The sequence below is a fragment of the Scyliorhinus canicula genome, chromosome 6 (assembly GCF_902713615.1).
Source record: "Scyliorhinus canicula chromosome 6, sScyCan1.1, whole genome shotgun sequence".
NCBI lineage: Eukaryota > Metazoa > Chordata > Chondrichthyes > Carcharhiniformes > Scyliorhinidae > Scyliorhinus > Scyliorhinus canicula.
The window spans coordinates 100991750-101011552 of record NC_052151.1 but is presented as its reverse complement, the minus strand read 5'-3'; the positions used below and the strand labels follow the sequence as shown (position 1 = coordinate 101011552).

Here is a 19803-nt window from a genome sequence, read left to right as displayed (position 1 = left end):
GTTATTTTATCAAATGTTCTTGGAATATTTAGCATTATTAGTTTTACTTCATGCCAATGGAGATAATCATTCCATTCATAACAGAGGCTGACATGTCAAATGATTTGTTCTACATACTGGAGCAGACAAATACGGAGGAAGACATTAACAATATTGCAGAATGGGCAAATAATTGCCGAATATAGTTCAACATGGACAACTGTCTGGTAATACAATTTGGCAGGAAGAATACAGACAGAGTACATTTGGCGAGGTGGGGAAGAAGAACAAAGGGAGTTCAAAGTACTCAACTGCAACAATCACTAAAAGGGGCCCAACAAATTAGTGAAGGCCTTAAAAAGCAAACCAAGCATTAGGTTTTATTTCTAAAGTAGCAAGGTTTATGTTAAACTTATATTAAACTTTGATTAGACCACACTTAAACACACCATGCAGTTCAGGTCACCATACCTTCAAAAAGGGTCTTGAGATGATGCAGAAAAGATGCACATAGATTATACCAGAAATAAATGGGTATAAAAATCAGGAAAGGATAAACAAGCAGAGTCACTCTTTCGAAGAAGGATGACCTAACTTTAGATCTTTAAATTTATGGAAGATTTTGACAGAGTGGGTACAGAGAGAATGGGTTATTTCTTATGAAATGGCATGATATTGTCAACTATGACGAATGCAGGATAGGATTTTAGATATATTGGATTATAAACATTTGGCAATTTAAAGGTTAAAAGTCTGGGTTATAGCGTGTTTGACTGCAGTAGTCATGTTTTTAAGATAATTGGGTGGCACGGTGGTGCAATGGTTAGCACTGTTGCCTACGGCGCGGAGGATCGGGTTCGATACCGGCCCCGAGTCACTGTTCGTGTGGAGTTTGCACATTCACCCAGTGTCTGCGTGAGTTTCACCCCCACAACCCAAAGATGTGCATGGTAGGTTGATTGGCCACACTAAATTGCCCCTTAATTGGAAAATAATAATTTGGTACTCAATTTTTTAAAATGTTTTAAAAATAATCTTGTTTTGCAAGACCAGAAAGCTTTTAGGAGCCAGAGGTGAAATTGACCAGAGCAAAAAGCCTTGGTTAGTGCAGTGTTGTTTAACTATGGGGTGACACTGGGAAGATCATGGGCACGATTCTCCGGAAAGATTTCAAAGTGTTGTAGTGAACGGGAATTGCCACGAGCTTCCCGGCACTCGGTCCAGTGAGGCCAGCAACGCCATTCAACGTAATTGGTCCACTTAACATGGCCCCACGTGCTTCTTGCCACAAAAGAAGGCTCGCCAGACGATTCCCCGGCACCATGCTCACCAGACCACCCCTTAACAAGGTTAAGCTGCACGTGCTCAGCCAATCCCAGCCAGCTCGCAACAATGGCGCTGAGAAGACCAGTCCAAGGTTCGGGACGGGAACCTAGGGAAGCTCCTACATGCAGTGGAGACCAGAAGGGATGTCCTGGTCCAAAGTTCCCGGAGTGTTAGCCACATGGCAGCCAGTGCTGCCTGGGACGAGGTAGCGCAGCTATGAAAGTCGGGAGCGTGACTAGGAGGACTGGCCTCCAGTGCCAAAAAAAGGTCCTTGACCTACACCGGGCAGCAGTCACCCCACCCTCCTGCGACCTGTCCACCCCCACAGGAGCATCCACGCCACAACTAGCCATGCGACCCCCAACCCTGTCTCCACACCTGTCCCTCTTCAAACCACGCCAACCATTGTGAACCACACGTGTGGCTAATGATGCCCGCTCTGTCTCCCCTCAGGGAAAACACTCCCGCCATCGTCAGGAGGGCCCAGACTGGTGGAGGTGTGCCAGACCTAAGAACCCTCACCACCTTCGAGGAGCAAGCCCTGGAGGTGACTGATGTGGTGGCTGAGGACAGAGCGGTCACCCACAAGGAGGCTGGCAGACGCCGCAGGGGAGAGGAACCACTGGGCTCCACCCGGAGGACCTGTCACACGTTAGATGCTATTGCTCAACTGACTGACCCATCCCTCCCACTGACCACATGTCCATTCTTCCGCAGGTCCTCCATCTGACAGAGCCAGCCCCCTCCCCAGCCTCCCAGGAGACCACTTCAGAGGAGAGCTCCGAGGATGCCACCGTAATAGTCGCAGCACTGTTGTCATCCCCACCCTCCAACAGTGTAGACACACACACCTCAGTGGGAAATATTAGTGGACAGGCTTCGGGTTACAATCTGATGTGCACCACACTGCTGCTGATGTACATCAGGTGGAGGCAGGAACCCCCAGGCCAGACATCAGTCGAAGGGCTGCTGGATCCCTGGACAGCTAGGTCCAAGCCTGATGCTGAGCCTGTGGAACAGTTACTCGCAGCTGATGGAGACAATAGGAAGCAGTCAGGATATTCAGAGGGACATGTCAGTGTCACTCCAGCAGATCCATAGCAGCTTGGAGGAGTCCCAGAGGTCACAGGCACAGGAGATGCCGCCGGCAATGCGTGGCACCAAGACCAACATTGCTAGGATGGCGATCCAGTAGAGAGCCTGATGCACCATTAGTGAAGGCATCCAAGGCGATGACGGCCATGGCTGAGGTCCTTGGCAGAGTGTCTGCCTTGCTGGGGGATGTCACCCAATACCAGGCTGATCTTGATGAGGTTCTGCAGGGTAGATGAGCGTGGCCAAGGCGCTGTGGAGCTTGTCCCAGTCACTGAGAAGCATCGCTGAGAGCATTGGCACAATGGTGCAGACCGTGGGGGCCAGGGCTCAAACCAGCTACCCCTCCATACCAAGGTGAACCCAGAGCCCTATTGGCACTGACCGGGAGGAGGGTTCACTGTGCCAACCAGGACCTGTCCATGGAGTGGCAACGATGGCCACCAGCTCCCTCTGATGTGGCCACATCTCAGTCAGCTAACGGGACAGGGCGGCATGGCCCACCCCCGCTGAGGACAGGAGCAGGAAGCCCAGCGCCCCTGAGCTCTTTACCTGTGAGCAAAGATGACTACTCACCTCCTCGGCTCCCCACAACAGCCCTTCCGCCATGTTCACGTTTTTCAAAAGGTGTACAAATCGGCACCAACATGACCACCTTTCTTGAGCGTAACGAGGCCAGAGAATCATGCCCAATGTGTTTTCAGCCTGGGGACATGCTGTCATTGCTGGGTGGAACCAAGGTATACTGATATTCTGAGAAAGCTTTGGAACTGAGTTCCGATGTGGCTAACCCTTAAGACCACAAGTATGGTATTTTGCTCTCACAGTAGGATAGTTAAAAAACGATTAATAGCACTGAAAAACGATTGATAGTATTGAAAGCAGTTTTTTTTTTAAAATTCATTTACGGGGTGTGGGCGCATTGGTTCGGCCAGCATTTATTGCCATCCCTAGTTGACCTTCAGCAGGTGTTGGTGAGTAGCCTTCTTGAACCGCTACAGTCCTCAAGGTCTAGATACACCCAATGTGCTGTTAGGGAGGGAATTCCAGAATGTTGCCCCAGCGACAGTGAAGGAAAGGCGATATATTTCCCAAGTCGGAGTTGTGAGAAACGTGGAGGGGAACCTCCAGGTAGTGGGTTCCCAGGTATATGTTGCTCTTGTTGTTCTAGATGGTAGTGGTCATGGGTTTGGAGGGTTCTGTCTAAGGAATTTTGGTGAATTCCTGCAGTGCATCGTGTAGATGGTACACACAGCTGCCATTGTTCGTCTATGGTGGAGGGTTTGAATGTTTGTGGAAGGAGGAGCAATCAAGCCAGCTGCTTTGTCCTGGATGGTGTCGAGCTTCTTGAGTGTTGTTTGAACAGCACTTATCCTGGCAAATGGAGAGTATTTTGTAACTCTCCTGACATGTGCCTTGTAGATGGTGGACAAGCTTTGGGGGAGTCCAGGAAGTGAGTTTCTCGATGTAGGATTCCTAGCCTTTGACCTGCCCTGGTAGCCACAGTATTAGTATGGCTAGTTCAGTTTCTGATCAATGTTAACTCCCAGGATGCTGACTGCAGTGCAGACTTGTCTGAGGACAAGGGGAAGCTGAAACAAACCAGTTGAAACATCGTTTTGAAGGCATCCAGCCAGTCTGCAGAGGTTTTAATAAATCTGTTCTAGAAAGCAAGTATTGCTCTGTGCCACTGGATATAGGAAGGATTGAGAGTTAGATGTGTCTTTCCTTTTTTTGTTGTTTAATTAGGAATAGAGGACTTCCGGTTGCGGCTATGCAGAGCTAAGTCGCACGTTCGGCAGCTCCTGCTTAGAACGGACTTTTGGGCTATTTTCAGGTCCCCCAAAAGCAATTTTACGACTATTCCCGGTGTGGGAAGAAGTTTGCAGCATTCCCCCGACAGTGTATGGCTTGGACCAGGACCGGGTCAACTAAAAAAGTGGTGGTGAAACCAAAGAAAGTGCGAGGGAAGAAAAGCAAGATGGCGGCAGGTGGAGACCAAGCAGCGTGGATGCAGTGGGCGGAGGAGCAACAGGAGGCTCTCCAGCGCTGCTTCAGGGAGCTTAAAACACACCTGCTGGAGCCGATGAAGGCTTCCATTGATAAGTTGCTGGAGACCCAGGCGGCGGCGATCCGCGAGGTCCGACAGAAGGTCTCGGAGCACGAAGACGAGATCTTGGGCCTAGCGGTAAAGGTGGAGGCACACAAGGCGCTCCACAAGAAACGGCAGGAGCGGTTCGAGGAGACGGATAATCGGTCGAGGCGGAAGAATCGGCGGATCCTGGGCCTCCCGGAGGGGCTGGAGGGGTCGGACGTGGGGGCCTATGTGGTCACCATGTTAAACTCGCTGATGGGAGCGGGGTCCTTTCTGGGGCCCCTGGAGCTCGAAGGGGCCCATAGAGTGCTTGCGAGGTGGCCCAAGGCTAACGAGCCGCCGCGGGCGGTGCTGGTGCGGTTTCACCGATTCGCAGATCGGGAGTGTGTCCTAAGAGAGAGCGGAGCAGCAGGTTGGAGAACGCGGAGGTTCGAATTTATCAGGACTGGAGTGCGGAGGTGGCAAAGATGCGGGCCGGATACAACCAGACAAAGGCAGTGCTGCACAGGAAGGGGGTGAAGTTCGGCATGTTGCAGCCGGCGCGTCTGCGCATCATTATTTCGAGTCCCCGGAGGCGTGGGCCTTTGTTCAGGCCGAGAAGTTGGACACAAACTGAGGGTCGGGGTGGAGGCCGTGCATTGGGATGGTCGGGGATTGCTGAGGTTGTGTTACACTTCGAGTGGGGGTTCTTTTTGTTCGTTCTCTGTTCTTGTTTTTCGCGATTTAAGGTAGATGGTTGGGGGGAGTTGGGCACTGATTTAGTTAGCTACGTCGGGTGGGTTCGTGAAGGGAGGCAAATAAATGGAGTGGGGGGTGGAGGGTTGGTAGGGGGGACGGGGCCGCCGCGGGGGAGGGCAAGGCCCGAGATGGGGTGAGAGGACTGGGCCTGTGAATAGGAGCTGCACCAGAGGAGGCGGGGCCGGGCAGGTGGAAAGCGCGGGCTTTTTTCCCGGGCTGAAGGCTGGAAGGGGAGGGGCCAGAGCGGGGAAGCACGGGCTTTTTCCCCCGCTGGGGATGAAGGGGGAGGCGGGGACCCTGTGGGTGGGCAACGGAGGGGATGGGGACGTCCCACAAGGGGAGGAGTCGAAGGAGGGGCGGAAGCGGCCGGGATCAGCAGGAGTCGGCTGACTTACGGGAGTGCAATGGGGGTAACAATGCAGCTAGGAGGGGTCCTAGCTGGGTGGGGGGGAACCAGGTTGCTGCGGGTATGGTCAAGGGGGAGATGGAGCGAGTAGAGGGGGTCGGGACGGGAGTCGTGGGGTGTGGGCGAGTGGCTGGCCGCGGTGGCTAGTCGGCAGTGGAGGGGGGCGGGCAGCCCCCTGATCCGGCTAATAATCTGGAACGTAAGGGGACTGAACGGGCCGATTAAGCGGGCCCGGGTGTTTGCGCACCTGAAGGGGCTGAAGGCGGATGTGGTCATGCTCCAGGAGACACATCTGAAGGTGGCGGACCAGGTAAGATTGAGGAAGGGGTAGGTAGGCCAGGTGTTCCATTCAGGGCTAGATGCAAAAAATCGGGGGGGGGAGGGTGGCGATTTTGGTGGGAAAGAGGGTTTCGTTCGAGGCATCGAGCATTGTGGCAGATAATGGCGGCAGGTACGTAATGTTAAGTGGTAAATTGCAAGGGGAGAGGGTGGCACTGGTTAATGTTTACGCCCTGAACTGGGATGATGCGGGTTTTATGCGGCGCATGCTAGGCCGAATCCCGGACCTGGAAGTGGGGGGCCTAATAATGGGGGGAGACGTCAACACGGTGTTGGATCCGACACTGGATCGCTCCAGGTCCAGGATGGGCAGGAGGCCGGCGGCGGCTAGAGTACTGAGGGGATTTATAGACCAGATGGGAGGGGTAGATCCTTGGAGATTTGCAAGGCCGAGGACTAGGGAATTCTGATCCTTCTCACATGTTCATAAGGCCTATTCCCAGATCGATTTCTTCGTTATGAGTCGGGCGCTGATCACAAGGGTAGGGGATACCGAGTACTCGGCGATAGCCATTTCAGATCATGCCCCGCATTGGGTAGACTTGGAGCTGGGGGAGGAGAGAGACCAGCACCCGCTGTGGCGCTTGGATGTGGGACTGTTGGCAGATGAGGAGGTGAGCGAGCGGGTTCGCGGCAGCATAGAGAGATACCTGGAGGCTAACGACAATGGGGAGGTTCGAGTGGGGACAGTCTGGGAGGCGCTGAAGGCGGTGGTCAGGGGAGAGCTAATCTCCATTAGGGCCCATAAGGAGGAGAGAGCAGAGGGAGAGGGAGAGGCTGGTGGGGGAGATGGTGCGGGTGGACAGGAGGTACGCGGAGGAGCCGGAGGAGGGACTGTTGAGGGAGAGGCGTAGCCTCCAGGCCAAATTCAACCTGTTGACCACCAGGAAGGCGGAGGCGCAGTGGAGGTAGGCCCAGGGGGCCATCTAGGAGTATGGGGAAAAGGCAGGCCGGATGCTGGCGCATCAGCTTCGGAAGCGGGACGCAGCTAGGGAGATGGGGGAGTTAAGGACAGGAGGGGGAGTGTGGCGCGAAGTGGGGTTGACATCTTCAAGGACTTTTAGGAGGAACTGTATCGGTCCGAGCCCCCACTAGAGGGAGGGAGGAATGGGCCGCTTTCTGGACCAACTGAGGTTCCCGAAGGTGGAGGAGGGACTGGTGGTAGGTTTGGGGGCTCCGATTGGGCTGGAGGAGCTGACCAAAGGTTAGGGGGGGGGAAGGCACCAGGGCCGGATGGTTTCTCGGCAAAATTTTACAAAAAGTATGTGGATTTGCTGGGCCCATTGTTGGTTAGGACCTTCAATGAGGCAAGGGAGGGGGGGGGGCGGTTTTACCCCCGACGATGTCCAGGGCACTTATTTCCTTGATCCTGAAGCGGGACAAGGACCCCCTGCAGTGTGGGTCTTACAGGCTGACTTCGCTGTTAAATGTGGATGCTAAGGTGCTGGCGAAGGTCTTAGCCTCGAGAATTGAGGATTGTGTACCGCAGGTCATTCACAAAGACCAGACGGGGTTCGTGAAGGGGAGGCAACTGAATGCGAATGTGCGGAGGCTCCTGACATCATGATGATGCCGGCAAGTGAGGGGGAGGCGGAGATAGTGGCGGCGATAGATGCTGAGAAGGCCTTTGATCGGGTAGAGTGGGGGTATTTGTGGGAGGTGCTGAAGAGGTTCGGGTTTGGGGAGGGGTTCATCAGGTGGGTCGGGTTGTTGTATGAGGCCCCGGTGGCGAGTGTGGCCACGAACAAGTGGAGGTCTGAGTACTTTTGGCTGTATCGAGGGACAAGGCAGGGGTGTCCCCTGTCACCCCTGCTCTTCGCACTGGCAATTGAACCCCTGGCTGTGGCACTGAGGGAGTCGAGGAACTGGAAGGGGCTGGTGCGGGCCGGGGAGGAGCATAGGGTATCGCTCTAGGCGGACGACCTGCTACTTTATGTCGCGGACCCGGTGGGGGGGATGCCGGAGGTAATGTGGATCCTCAGTGAGTTTGGGGAATTTTCAGGGTATAAGCTCAACATGGGGAAGAGCGAGCTGTTCGTGGTTCACCCAGGAGACCAGGAGAGGGGGATTGGTGAGCTCCCACTAAAAAGGGCGGAGAGGAGCTTTAGATATTTGGGGGTTAAGGTGGACAGGAGCTGGGGGGCCCTGCATAGACATAATTTAACGAGGCTGGTGGAGCAGATGGAGGAGGAGTTCAAGAGGTGGGATGCGCTACCGCTGTCTTTGGCGGGTAGGGTGCAGTCAGTGAAGATGACGATGTTCCCGAGGTTTTTGTTTCTGTTCTAGTGCCTCCCCATTCTTATCCCAAAGGCCTTTTTTAGACAGGTCAATAGGAGCATAACGGGGTTTGTATGGGCACGTGGGACTCCGAGGGTGAGAAGAGTATTCCTGGAGCGGAGCAGGGATTGGGGGGGGGCTGGCGCTGCCCAATCTCTGTGGCTAATACTGGGCCGCTAATGTGGCGATGGTGCGCAAGTGGGTGCTGGAGGGGGAGGGGGCAGCACGGAAGAGGCTGGAAACGGCATCTTGTGAGGGTACGAGTCTGGAGGCACTGGCAACGGCGCCGCTGCCGCTCCCTCAAATGAGGTATAACACGAGCCCGGTGGTGGCGGCTACCCTCAAAATCTGGGGGCAGTGGAGGCGGCACAGGGGGGAGTTGAGGGCCTCGGTGTGGACCCCGATATGGGGAAACCATCGGTTTGTCCCGGGGAGGATAGATGGAGGGTTTGCGTGGTGGCACAAGGCAGGGATAAGGAGGTTGGGGGACCCATTCGTGGATGGGAAGTTCGCGAGCCTGGGGGAGCTGGAGGAGAGGTACGGGTTCCCCCCGGGAAACGCCTTTAGGTATCTACAGGTAAGGGCGTTTGTTAAGCGGCAAGCGGTGGGATTTCCGCTGCTGCCGCCACGCACGGTACAGGACAGGGTGCTCTCGGGGGTGTGGGTTGGAGAGTGGAAGATTTCGGCAATATACCAGGTGATGCAGGAGGAGGAGGCCTCGGTGGAGGAGCTGAAAGGTAAGTGGGAGGAGGAGCTAGGGGAGGTGATCGAGCAGATGCCCTAGGCAGAGTCAACTCTTGCTCTTCATGTGCAAGGCTCAGCCTCATACAGTTTAAGGTGTTGCATAGGGCACACATGACCGGGACAAGGATGAGCCAGTTTTTTGGGGGTGAGGACAGATGTGTTAGGTGCTCAGGGAGCCCAGCAAACCACACCCATATGTTTCTGGGCATGCCCAGCGCTGGAGGAATTTTGGAAGGGCGTAGCGAGAACGGTGTCGAGGGTGGTAGGGTCCAGGGTCAAACCGGGCTGGGGGTTCGCAATATTTGGGGTTGCAGAGGAGCCGGGAGTGCAGGAGGCGAAAGAGGCCGGTATTCTGGCCTTTGCATCCCTGGTAGCCCGGCGGAGGATTCTTCTTCAGTGGAGGGATGCGAGTCCCCCAAGCGTGGAGACCTGGATCAATGACATGGCAGGGTTTATCAAATTGGAAAGGGTGAAATTTGCTTTGAGGGGGTCAGTACAGGGGTTTTTCAAGTGGTGGCAACCGTTCCTCGACTTCCTGGCAGAACGGTAGACAACGATCAGTGGCCCTTTATATTTTTGTTGTTGATATTTTGTGAAAACTTTAATAAAAATTATTTTTTTTTAAATTAGGAATAGAGATAGTAATCAAGGGTATTGTATTTATATGTTGAATAATATAGTTTTTAAGGAATAATTATAAGCGATTTCCAGGTGTGATGTTAAAGAGTTTAACATTGTGGTAATAAAGTTGTTTATAAATACCAAATCCCAATTTCTTTATGCAATCACTCCTGGAGCAAAATAATCTTTCCGCAGTCTAACAAAATAAACTAAAATATTGGGGTTTCGGTCCAGTATCCGAGCCACTGTTGGGGTCTGGTCTGGGATCGTAATTAAGTTTTGGGCTCATCCGGATCTTCAATATAATTCCTTGTTTGGCTTGGAGTTATTAAAGACAGTGAGTGTGTGTGGAATGGTTGCTTTGTTTCAGATTTTGGAAATTCAATCGGGAGTGACTAAAGATGGCTCTTTCAGTTGCAAACGTTTTCCTGGGTGTGGGAGCTACTCATTGTACTTGGACATGTGAAGTGGCAGTGTTCATGGCTTAAGAAAAGTACTGGGAAGACAGACTCGGTAAAGCAGGATAAGCCAGTTGAATTTATTAAAGTGGGAAGAAAAACCATTGTCCCAGTGGAAGAGGTGCAACAGTGTACACTGTACAGCCTGTTCAGAGGTTGATGGATAAGCAGGTGCCACAATTTTTTAAGGATTTAATTTGTGACGGTACGGTTTACTCATGTGTACAAGGTAATAAGGGATACAGGAGCAAGTCAATCATAATTGGTGAGAGATGAGGAATTATGTAATTTGGAATTAGTATTGCCTGAAAAGGTGGTAATTAGTGGAATTAGTGGTCAGAGGAGTAGTGTGCCACTACGTACAGTAAGGTTAGAGAGTCCGGTAAGAAGTAATGATGGTAGGAGTAAAATAAAAGTTACCCTTTTCAGGGATACAATTTATCCTGATGATTTGGCTGGATCACAGGTGGGAGTGCAGCCTACTGTGGTTGAAAGCCAGTGGAAAGTCAAACAACTGATGTGTTGCAAGAAGCATATCCTGGAGTGTTTCCTGATTGTGTGGTGACAAGATCACAAAGCCACAGGTTGAGACAGGAGGAAGAGAATTTGAGGAGTACCGATATGGAGGTTCAGTTGTCAGAAACCATGTTTGACTAGATGATTGGTAAAGAACAAGAGCAGGTGGTGGATGAAGCGAGCATCTTTAGTTCAAATTGAAGTGAGTATCTTTTTTTTAAAATAATTTTTATTCAAGTTTTTCAATAACAAATTTTCTCCCCACAAGTTAAAACAAACAAGGCGTGTTTCCACACCAACTCAAGAAAAGAACTCACCCCCCAAAATAAATAACAAAAAACCAACAGCAATACAAGAAAGAAAATAACATAGCAAACCCACCGCCGCAAAAACAAACCCCCTAACCATCCCCAAACCCACCCCCCCCCCCCCAAGTTGCTGCTGAGACCGACCACTCTCTACCCCTTCGCCAGGAAGTCGAAAAAGGGCTGCCACCGCCGAAAGAACCCCTGTACCAACCCCCTCAGGGCAAACTTCATCCTCTCCAACTTGATGAACCCAGCCATGTCGTTGATCCAGGCCTCCGAACTCGGGGGGCCGCGTATCCCTCCACTGTAACAGAATCCTGCGCCGGGCTACTAGAGGCGCAAAGGCCAGAATGCCGGCCTCTCTCGCCTCCTGCACTCCCGGCTCCGAAGCTACCCCAAAGATCGCGACCCCCAGCCCGGCTTGACCCTAGACCCGACCACTTCCGACAAAGTCCCCGCCACCCCCTTCCAAAACCTCTCCAAGGCCGGACAAGCCCAGAACATATGGGTGTGATTCGCCGGGCCTCCCGAACACCTCGCGCACCTGTCTTCCCCTCCGAAGAACCGGCTCATCCTTGCCCCTGTCATGTGAGCCCTATGCAGCACCTTCAGCTGAATTAGGCTGAGCCGTGCGCAAGAGGAGGAAGAATTCACTCTCTCCAAGGCGTCCGACCACGTTCCATCTTCAATCTCTTCCCCTAGCTCTTCCTCCCACTTCGTTTTGAGCTCTTCTACTGAGGCCTCCTCCTCCTCCTGCATCAACTGGTAAATAGCCGAGATCTTTCCTTCACCGACCCATGTCCCCGAAAGCACCCTATCTTACACCCCCCTTGGCGGCAGCCGCGGAAACTCCGCCACCTGCCTCTCAACAAATGGCCTGACCTGCATATACCCAAAAGCGTTCCCAGGGGGGAGGTTCCACTTCCCCACCACCTCCTCCAGAGTCGCGAACTTCCCATCCAGGAAGAGGTCCCCAAACTGTCTGATGCCTGTCCTGTGCCAACTCCCAAATCCCCCACCCGTTCTCCTCAGCGCAAAACGGTGATTGCCCCGTATCGGGGCCCAAACTGAGGCCTTCACTTCCCCCCTATGCCGCCTCCACTGTCCCCAGATTTTAAGGGGCGCAACCACCACCGGACTCGTAGAATACTTTGCCGGGGGGAGTGGAAGTGGGGCTGTCACCAAAGCCTCCAGACGCGTACCCGCACAGGACGCCACCTCCAATCTCTTCCATGCGTCACCCTCCCCTTCCTTCACCCACCTGCAAATCATCGCCACGTTCGCCGCCCAATAATATCCACACAGATTGGGCAGCGCCAGGCCCCCTACCTCCCTTCTTCGCTCCAAAAATACCCTCCTTACTCTCGGGGCCTTCCGCGCCCACACAAACCCCAGAATCGACTTATTCACCCTTCTGAAAAAAGCCTTTGGGATCAATATGGGGAGGCACTGGAAAAGAAACAAAAACCTCGGGAGCACCGTCATCTTAATCGACTGGACCCTGCCCGCCAACGAAAGCGATAGCGCGTCCCACCTCCTAAACTCCTCCTCCATCTGCCCCACCAGCCTCGAAACGTTAAGCCTATGCATGGCCCCCCAGGTCGTAGCCACTTGGACCCCAAGATACGTAAAGCTCCTCTCAGCCCTCTTCAACGGGAGTTCACCTATCTCCCTCTCCTGATCCCCTGGGTGCAGGGCAAACAGCTCACTTTACCCCACATTGAGCTTATAGCCCGAATAGTCCCCAAACTCCTCAGTATCTTCAGCACCTCTGGCACCCCCTCAGCCGGATCCGCGACATACAGCAGCAGATCATCTGCGTACAGTGACAACCGGTGCTCCTCTCCCCCCCCCCCCCCCCCCCCCCCGCACAATCCCCCTCCAACTCTTCGAGTCCCTCAGCGCCATGGCCAGGGGCTCAATCGCTAACGCAAAGAGCAGGGGAGACAAGGGGCACCCCTGCCTTGTCCCCCTGGAAAGCCGAAAGTCCGCAGACCTCCTCCCATTTGTCACCACACTCGCCACCGGGGAGCTGTACAGCAACCTCACCGAGCTGATGAACCCCTCACCAAACCCAAACCTCCGCAACACCTCCCACAGGTAACTCCACTCCACCCTATCAAAAGCTTTCTCCGCATCCATGGACGCCACTATTTCTGACTCCCCAGGAGTCCTCATCATGACATTAAGGAGCCTCCGCACGTTGGTATTCAGTTGTCTCCCCTTTACAAACCCCGTTTGATCCTCATGAATCACCGTCGGGACCACATCCTCCACCCTCCTGGACAGCACCTTTGCCAACAACTTGACATCTACATTAAGGAGTGAGATCGGCCTGTAAGACCCAGACTGAAGGGGGTCCTTGTCCCGCTTTAGGAGCAAAGAGATAATTGCCCTGGACATTGTTGGGGGCAGAGCCCCCCCCTCACTAGCCTCATTCAGGGTCCTCACAAGCAGAGGGCCCAGCAAATCTGAAAATTTCTTGTAAAATTCCACCGGGAACCCGTAAGGCCCCGGCGCTCTCCCTGTCTGCATACTTCCCAACGCCTCCACCAGCTCCTCCAACTCGATTGGGGCCCCCAAACCCTCCACCTGCTTGTCCCCTACTCTTGGGAACTCCAGCCTATCCAAAAAGCGGTCCATCCCACCTGCTTCCCTGGGGGGGCACCGCCCGGTACAGCCCCTCGTAAAAGGATCTGAACACCCCATTGATGTCCTTTCCACCCCGCACCATGTTCCCTCCTGCATCTGTGACTCCCCCTATCTCTCTCGCTGCCTCCCGCATCCGGAGCTGGTGAGCCAACATCCGACTTGCCTTCTCCCCGTACTCATATATCACCCCCTGCGCCCTCCTCCACTGCGCCTCCGCGTGGTTAAAATGTCTAATTCCGCTTGGAGATTGCGCCGCTTCCTCAAAAGCCCCTCCTCCGGGGTGTCTGCATACCTCCTATCCACCCTTACCATTTCCTCCATCAGCCTCTCCCTCTCGGCACTCTCCCCGTGCGCCCGAATGGATATCAGCTCCCCTCTGACTACTGCCTTCAGCGCTTCCCAAACCACCCCAACTTGCACCTCCCCGTTATCATTGGTTTCTAGATACCCCTCTCTGCCCCTACGGATCCGCCCGCACACTTCCTCCTCTGCCAAAAGCCCCACATCCAGCCTCCACAGCGGGTACTGATCCTTCCCCTCCCCCAGCTCCAGATCCACTAAATGTTGGACATGAACAGAAATGGCCATCGCTGAATACTCCGCCCCCACTACTCTCTGGATTAGCGCCCGGCTAAGCACAAAAATATCAATCCGGGAGTACGCCTTATGAACATGGGAGAAAAAGGAGAACTCCCTGCCCCCCCGGTTCCAAAAACCTCCACCCCCCCCCCCCCCCATCTGATCCATGAACCCCCTCAGCACCGAGGCCGCTGCCGGCCTCCTGCCTGTCCTCGACTTCGAGCGATCCAGAGCCGGATCCAGCACCGTGTTAAAGTCCCCACCCAGGATCAATCCCCCTGTCTCCAGGTCTGGGATCAGGCCCAGCATTCGCCGCATGAAGCCCGTATCGTCCCAGTTGGGAGCATAAACATTAACCAAGACCACCCGCTCCCCTTGAAGTCTCCCACTCACCATCACATATCTACCTGCACTATCCGCCACCACTTTGGACGCAACGAACGACAGGCTCTTACCGACCAAAATTGCCACCCCACGGTTCTTCGCATCAAGCCCCAAGTGAAACATCTGTCCCACCAAATTTTTCTTAGCCTCACCTGATCCGTAACCCTGAGGTGCGTCTCCTGGAGCATAGCCACATCCGCTCCCAACCCCCTCAAGTGAGCCAAGACCCGGGATCGCTTCACCGGACCATTCAGCCCCCTCACGTTCCATGTGACCAGCCGAACCCGGGGGGCCATCCCCCTCCCCCTACGCCGATCAGCCATAGCTCTTCCTCAACCCGCCACGCGCCCAGAAAACCCCCCAAGCCCGCTCCCCACGGCGGCAGACCCCCCTCCCAACCCTCCCTTCACTATCCATTCCCTCACAGTCCCTGCAGCAACAACCCGGTACCCCCCCCTTCTTCCTCCCACCCAACCCTCCCCTTCTTCCTCCCCCCCAACCCCCCCTTCTTCCTCCCCCCCAACCCCCCTTCTTCCTCCCACCCAACCCTCCCCTTCTTCCTCCCCCCCAACCCTCCCCTTCTTCCTCCCCCCCAACCCCCCCTTCTTCCTCCCACCCAACCCTCCCCTTCTTCCTCCCCCACAACCCCCCCCTTCTTCCTCCCCCACAACCCCCCCCTTCTTCCTCCCACCCAACCCCCCCAACCCCCCCCTCTTCCTCCCCCCCAACCCCCCCCTTCTTCCTCCCCCCCAACCCCCCTTCTTCCTCCCCCCCAACCCCCCCCCTTCTTCCTCCCCCCAACCCAAGCAAGGGCCCCCCCTAGCTGTGTTACCCCTAACATTGTGCTTCCGTGAGTCAGCTGACCCCGGCTACTCCCGCCATAACCACGACCCCCCCCCCGACGCAACACAGCCACCAATCCCTCCCTACCAGCGCCGGCCCCGCCCCCAATTCCTTCGGCGCGGGAAGAAAGCCCGCGCTTCCAACCCGAGCTCCGCCCCTCAACCAAACACGCAGGAAAAAGACGGACACATGACCCATCGGGACCCCAAACTACTCCCCAACCCACCAGTGGACAAAACAAAAAAAACCACCACAGTAAATAAACAACAGCCCAGAAAACAACCCCGAAAAAAACAAAATAGCGAAAACGAACAGGCAACATCAATCAGCAAACACAGCCAATATAAATGACAGGATACCCAGGAGGGCAAAGCCTCCAAACAAAGTACATTTTTCCCCAGCCCCCCAGTCCTCAGTTTGAGTCCAGGTTCTCTGCCTGGACAAAATCCCAGGCCTCCTCCGGAGAGTCAAAATAGAGCTTGCGGTCCTTGTAAGTGACCCAGAGGCGAGCCGGCTGTAGAAGGCCAAACTTCACCCCCTTCGCTCGATTGAAGCCAGCCCTTCTCTTCGCCACTTCCGCGCTCCAGTCCTGATAAATCCTAACGTCCGTGTTCTCCCACCTGCTGCTCCTCTCCTTCTTCGCCCATCTCAACACGTACTCCCGGTCGACCAAGCGGTGAAAACGGACCAGTACCGCCCTGGGCGGCTCGTTCGGCCTCGGCTTCCGCTGCAGCACTCGATGGGCGCCCTCCAGCTCCAGGGGACCACGAAACGATCCTACACCCATCAGCGAGTTCAACATTAGGACCACACAGGCCCCCAAATCCGAGCCTTCCAGCCCCTCCGAGAGGCCCAAAATCCGCAGATTCTTCCGGTGGGAGCGGTTCTCCATCTCCTCCATCCTCGCCAGCCATTTCTTGTGCAGTGCCTCGTGCGACTCCACTTTCACTGCTAGGTCCAAAAGCTCATCCACGGCCTGGGCCATCTGAGTCGCCACCAGCTTGTCCAGCGAGGCCTTAAACAGCTCCAAGATCTCAGCTTTAAGCTCCTTGAAGGAGCGCTGAAGCAGCTCCTGCTGCTTCCGCACACACTGCTGCCACGCTGCTGCTGCTGCTTCCTCGCCCACCGCCATCTTGCCTTTTCTGCCTTCCTCTGCTGTAGAGCCGACTTTTGGACCGCTCCACTGCGAGTCCAGTCCATCCACCAGTCGCTGGGCACACTGGCTGTGTTTCCCCCCCCCCAGGGAAAAGTTTTAAAAAGCGCCGTTGCGGGCTCTTAAAAGAGCCCGAAAGTCCAAAAAAGCGGTAGCTGCCGAACGTGTGGCTTAGCTCCGCATCACCGCCACCGGAAGTCCTGAAGTGAGTATCTTTAGTTCACATTGTGTACCTTGTGTTGCCCTATTAGGTATTTGATTTTTATTTTATTTTCATGTACTTAATAATGTTTGAGCAGCTCACAGAAACATACTTTTCACTGTACCTCGGTACACGTGACAATAAACAAATACAATCCAAGCAAATTGGTTGAATTATAACAGAAAAATTTAAAGATAAAGTAGTTGTATCAGAAAGCATATATGGAAAGAAAATCTGAATGTATACCAGAGTGTTATTACGTTAGAAGTAATGTATTAATGAGAAAATAGAGATCTTTACATATTCAAGCAGATGAGAAATGGGCAGATGTTCATCAAATAGTATTACTGGTGTGTTATAGAAAGGAGGTTTCGCGGGTCGCACATGGGGTTCCAGTTGCGTAAGGAAAACGCAAGGAAAAATACATAAATATTTCAATTTTCCTGGACTGCACGAGAATGTAGATGAATTTTGCTGTACATATCACAGGTAATTAAACCAACATCTTTAATACCCATTCCAGCATTTAAGGAACCTTTTACTATGGTCCTAATTGATTGTGTGGGACCACTGCCAAAAACAAAAAGTGGGAATCAGTTTCTGTTGACCAGAATGGATGGTCTACCAGATTTCCAATGGCAATTCCACTAAGAAACATTACATTACATAGATTTTCAATTACATAGAACATACAGTGCAGGAGGCCATTCGGCCCATCGAGTCTGCACCGCCCCACTTAAGCCCTCACATCCACCCTACCCCCGTAACCCAATAACCCCTCCTAACCTCTTTTGGTCACTAAGAGCAATTTATCATGGCCAAGCCACCTAACCTGCACATCTTTGAACTGTGGGAGGAAACCGGAGCACCCGGAGGAAACCCATGCAGACACGGGGGGAGGGGGGGGGGGGGACGTGCAGACCCTGACCCAGCAGGGAATTGAACCTGGGACCCTGGTGCTGTGAAGCCACAGTGCTAATCACTTGTGCTACCGTGCTGCTACCGTACATCCAAGAAGGTTGTAGAGGAGCTAACCAAATGTTTTAATAGATATGAACTATCAAATGATATTCAATCAGATCAGGGATTTAATTTTATGTCAAAGTTATTCAAAGACGTTATGGATATCTTTGGAATAAAGCAATTTAACTCAATGGCGTATCATCCAGAATCACAAGGGACATTAGAAAAATGGCATCAAACTCCAAAGACCATGTTGGGGGGGCCTATAGTCAGGATTGTCCAGAGGATTGGGATAAAGGAATTCCATTTATTCTATTCGGGATGCACCTAATGAATCAACTAAATTCAGTCCATTTGAATTGATTTTTGGTCATAAGATAAGAGGACCACTTAAATTGATCAGAGAAATTGCTGAGTCAGTATTCGGAGACTACATTGTTGGGCTAGGTGTCAAACTTTAGGGAGAGATTAACTAGGGCTGGTGAATTGGCCAAGAAACATTTAAAATTGTCACAACATGTGATGAAAAAAGAGGCAGATAAGAGATAAAAAAATTGCAGTTTTGTTACGGAGGAGAAAGTGCTAGTATTGTTACCAATGGTAGGTCAACCATTAAAATCAAGATTTGGGGGGCTGGATCAAATTGAAAGGAAATTGCGTGAGGTGAATTATTTGATAATAATGCCACAGAACGAAAACTCAGTATGTCATGTTAATATGCTCAAAAGGCATTTTGATAGAGAAGGAACAAAGGAGGTGTTAAGCATTTTAACTCAGGAAGGAGATAATTTCAGATGATTCTGAATTTGACGTTCCTCAAATGAAATTGGATAGTGAGGAAGTATTAAGAAATTGGCAGAAGAGGGCAGCACGGTGGCACAGTGGTTAGCACTGCTGCCTCACAGCACTGAGCTCCCAGGTTCGATCCCAGCCCTGGGTCACTGTCCATGTGGAGTTTGCACATTCTCCCCATGTTTGCATGGGTTTCGCCCCCTCAATCCAAAGATGTGCAAGGTAGGTGGAATGGCCATGTAAATTGCCCCTTAATTGGAAAAAATAAATTTTAAGAAGAAGAAAAAAGAAATTAGGGTAAATTATTCAGTTGCCTTCCAGAGGAAAATCAAAATGACCGAAGAGTTATTACAGTCACATAGTGAACATGTGGAAATAAATTGGGAAGTACGAAAGAAATTATGTATGATGTAAAGGTAGGAAATGCTATTCCCATTAAACAACATCCATCTAGGCTCAATCCACTAAAGTTAGCACAGGTACAAAAGGAGATTGACAGCATGCTTAAGGATATCATCAAAGAAGGATATCATTAAAGTGAGTTGCAGCAACTGGAACTCACCAATTGTCATGGTGCCAAAACCAGATCAAACACGATTGTGTATGGACTATAGAAAGATCAGCACAATTAAGAAGTCAGATTCATACCCTAGTCCTCACTTCAAAGACTGTGGAAAAGGTGGCACAAGCAAATTTTATTACCAAACTTGACTTTTTTTAAATAAATTTAGTGGACCCAATTCATTTCTTTCCAATTAAGGGGCAATTTAGCGTGTTTACCCTGCACATCTTTGGGTTGTGGGGGCGAAACCCACGCAAACACGGGGAGAATGTGCAAACTCCACACGGACAGTGACCCTGAGTTGCGATCGAGCCTGGGACCTTGGTGCCGTGAGGCAACAGGGCTAACCCACTGCACCGCCGTGCTGCCCCAAACTTGACTTACTTAAATGCTATTGACAAGTACCGTTATCAGACAGGGTGAAGGATGTTTCTGCTTTTGTATTGCCAAATGGTCAGTATCAATTTAAAGTCATACCATTTGGAATGAACAATGTGTCAGCAACATTCCAAAGAATAACCAACAAGTTCATTCATAGACTAAACAATTGTGCAGTGTACAGTGATGATTTGGTGTTGTCAAACATGGAAGGGGCATTTGGAGCAATTGAAAGAATTATTCGATTGACTACAGGAAGCTTGGGGAGAGGTGGAGTTAAGCTATTCAGACATTGAGAAAGTTTTGGAGTTCAGATATTTTGTACTCACAGTAGGATAGGTTTTTAAAAATAATAGTATTTAAAGCAGTGCAGGCTTATCCGAGGTCAGGTGGGGA

At 52.4% G+C, this 19803-nt stretch overlaps 1 protein-coding gene across 6 annotated transcripts in view; it reads right to left on the bottom strand.

Annotated features, from left to right (window-relative positions):
* LOC119967347 (nuclear receptor coactivator 7-like) overlaps nucleotides 1–19803 on the bottom strand; it is a 169463-nt gene that overhangs the window by 147043 nt on the left and 2617 nt on the right. The window lies entirely within an intron of this gene.